The sequence below is a fragment of the Rhinatrema bivittatum genome, chromosome 8 (genome assembly GCF_901001135.1).
Source record: "Rhinatrema bivittatum chromosome 8, aRhiBiv1.1, whole genome shotgun sequence".
Lineage (NCBI taxonomy): Eukaryota > Metazoa > Chordata > Amphibia > Gymnophiona > Rhinatrematidae > Rhinatrema > Rhinatrema bivittatum.
This window is the reverse complement of record NC_042622.1, coordinates 216,390,683-216,394,513: the sequence shown is the minus strand read 5'-3', so window position 1 is coordinate 216,394,513 and position 3,831 is coordinate 216,390,683.

Here is a 3,831-nt window from a genome sequence, read left to right as displayed (position 1 = left end):
CATGTAATTTCAAGGTATATCAATGTTTTCTAAACATGAGTACTAGGTGCAAAAAGCAAAATTATTGCTCAACATGGGTCCAAACTATTTCTCAACATGGGTCCAGGTATATCAATGTTTAGAAAACATTGATATACCTTGAAATTAAATGCATAAGTTTAAAAATTGGATTTACATCTGTAATCAATGGACATTTGTAGCCTAAATTGAATATATAAGGTTTGTGAATCACAATTTATGTATTGTGCAATATGTATTTTAACAAGATGTGGATGAATGGTGTGGATGTGTTAGCTTAGTTTTTAGAATGTCTACACAGGTATTTGTGTTTTGCTGTTTAAATAAATGTTATACACATTGGTTATGTGTCATCTCTCTATTTTTTGTGGATCTAGCAAGTGATTAATAGGGAGTTATTTATAAACGGTTGGCCCTCTGTATTATTTTTACCGTGTTGGTTACCAGACTAGAAAATTGGGCATCCAAATGGCAGATGAAATTTAATGTGGATAAGTGCAAGGTGATGCATATAGGGAAAAATAACCCATGATGTAGTTACACAATGTTAGGTTCCATATTAGGAGCTACCACCCAGGAAAGACCTAGGCGTCATAGTGGATAATACTTTGAAATCGTCGGCTCAGTGTGCTGTGGCAGTCAAAAAAGCAAACAGAATCTTACGAATTATTAGGAAGGGAATGGTGAAAAAAACGGAAAATGTCATAATGCCTTCGTATCGCTCCATGGTGAGACCACACCTTGAATACTATGTACAATTCTGGTCGCAGCATCTTAAAAAAGACATAGTTGCGATGGAGAAAATAGAGAGAAGGATGACCAAAATGATAAAGGCGATGGAACAGCTCCCCTATGAGGAAAGACCAAAGAAGCTAGGGCTGTTCAGCTTGAAGAAGAGACAACTGAGGGGGGATATGATAGAGGTGTTTAAAATCATGAGAGGTCTAGAACGGGTAAATGCGAACCAGTTATTTACTCTTTCGGATAATAGAAGGACTAGGAGGCACTCCCTGAAGTTAGCATATAGCACATTTAAAACTAATCAGAGAAAATTCTTTTTCACTCAACGTACAATTAAACTCTGAAATTTGTTGCCAGGGGATGTGGTTAGTGCAGTTAGTGTAGCTGGGTTTAAAAAATGTTTAGATAAGTTCTTGGAGAAGTCAGTTACCTGCTAGTAATCAAGTTGACTTAGAAAATAGTCATTGTTATTACTAGCATCAGTGGCATGGGGTATACTTAGTTTTTGGGTGCTTGCCAGGTACTTGTAAGCCTGGATTGGTCACTGTTGGAAACAGGATGCTGGGCTTGATAGACCCTTGGTCTGACCCAATATGGAAATTTCATATGTTCTTATGCTTTCTCTTATCTTCTGGTAGCCAGGGAATTGGAGATTCGCCCTATTTACTGGCCAGCTTTTCCAGTTCGCTTCAAAAAAGGAGTAATCCTTTAAAGCGCATCTTTGTAAGATTTGCCTTGGAGGTTGCGTCTACTGACCAATTCTGCAGCCACAGTTGTCTTCTGGCCACCACCACTGAGGCCACTCCTCTGTCCGACGTATGGACTAGATCCAAGCCTGAGTTAGCTAAAAAGGCGATGGTAGGTTCCAAAACCACTCTGTAATTCTCCCCCGAGTCATCCACCTCCTGAGAGAGGAGTAGGCACAAACGAGTTACAGGGTACAACACGAAGCAATCTGTAAGGTCATTGCTACAGCGTCAAAGGTCTATTAAAGGATGGACTCCATCAGTCTATCATGCGCTTCCTTTACGGCCACTCCTCCCTCCACTGAGATAGTTTTTCGCTTAGACACGGCACAGACCAGCGCATCCAGTTTAGGGAAATGCAAATGCTCTCTGCCTGATCCAGTGGGTATAGAGCTTCTAACGCTTGTCCCACTTTAAAATTGTGCTTCTAGGGCATCCCATTCCAGGCCAATCAACTCCTAGTTGGCTTCTTGTACTGGAAAATAGCAAGAGGCTTTCCATAGGAAAATCAGAATGGGGTTCTTCTTTGGTTCCGTCATACAGTCCACTCCAGGAACTCCCAGCATCTTCAGGGTTTGGGAAACCAGGGCCGGCAATTCATCTCTATGGAAAAAATGTAACATGGTCTGATACGGTTCCTTAACCAGGGGGAATTTCCCCATCTTTCAAGGAATCTGTATCCTCCTCTTCATCCGTGCCATCCGAGTCCCTGTCAGGGATATCCTTGGTGAGGTGAGGTATGCCTCGAGGTCTGCAGATAGGACTGTGAGAGGGAGGGTTTACCGGCTGAGTTCCATCTGGATAGGGGCAAGTGAGGTAGAATACTGCACCTGTATGAAGGCTTGAAGGCCCTGGGAAAATTCTACGCAAGAGAAGGCAGCCAGGTCCATGCCTAGCCCAGGAGGTACTGGGGTAGGTGCCACTGAATTTACCTCTCCCATGGATGACCCAGTCCCTGGGATACTCAGATCCAGGGTACTTCCAGTTAAGGCTGTGGCTAACCGATCCTCTGAATGGGAGGAGCCGGGCTTAGCAAAATCCAGGGAGACCAACTCTCCCTGGGCTTCCTTACAGTGCTGACAAGTTGGAATCTAGGTCCAACTGTGAAGCCCTAATATGACAAACAGCACAGTAAGGTGCTTATGTTTCTTGGGTGTTGGAGCCATTGGCAGTAACTGTGTTCTGTCAGCTCACGCTTAAAATTTTATGTGCACAGATTTCAGGCACCTAGGTGGGACGTGGCAAGGCTCATGCACAGTCACTGCACCCGGGTTTACCTGTATTCTGTGCTTAGTAGGTTTTGTGCATATGTACACGTGCGATGTTGTGCCCAGAGCCAACACACTGCACGTACCGATGTTCTATGGAGGGCAATAACGGCATTCACAAAGATGCATGCAAGATGGCACCGCCACAGGCTACCATGCGGTGTGCCGACCAAGCCTAAAGCGGGGCCTAGCCCACCAGGGGGCCCACTTCCCCTTACCCCAACGGGATCAGGAATGAAATTGGTAAATTGGTACTACGCGCCAACTAGGAGACCGGAGGAAGCCTTACCAAAATCCCTCCAAATGTCTCTGAATCTGGAGGTAAATCATCTACTTTTTTTTTTTTTTTACACACTTACCTGGGCTCAGCACTTACTAGCTGAGTACAAAGACTGTCTCTGGCTGCAGGGGGAGAGGGCTTTGGCCGTCACCACCGCGCTCGGCTTCCTGCACCCGCTGCCTTTCAGCTGCTTAAGCAGCAAAGTCCATGCAGGGAACCGGCTACTGGACCAAGGCACACTTCTGAGGGATCTCGGAAATTGCCTCAGGAATTCTCAACTGGTGGAGGAACCATTAGGTATCACCGCAGGAGAGCAGGGCTCAAGTTTTTTCTCCAATTTAAATGTAGAATTTCTCCTTCCAAGAAGTACAGCAATCCCCATAGGGAGAGGAACGTCCACCATCTTCTGGAGACGGAGAAATACTGAATGGCTGAGGTCACTGCAGGGCTGTATCTAGGGTGACGTGAGTTTTGAAATCTGACTCCATCTCCATCTACTGGCAGGGGAGCATAACCCATTGGTCCCGAGTCCATCTGGATACATGCTGGAAATAGAAGTTTTAACAAATAAATAAATAATGGAAGAGAGGCAAGGAGGGATTCAGACTAGGGTGAGAAGATGGGCTGATGGGGAAAATTGGGAAGGGAAACAGGTTCATGAAGGAAAAGGAAAGAAAGAAGCTAAAGAAATGCAAGGACAACAGAAAAATGAAAACATTTTGAAATCAGAAAAGGGTGAAAACAGAAGGAATAAGAAAACAGAGAACTGAAAAAAACC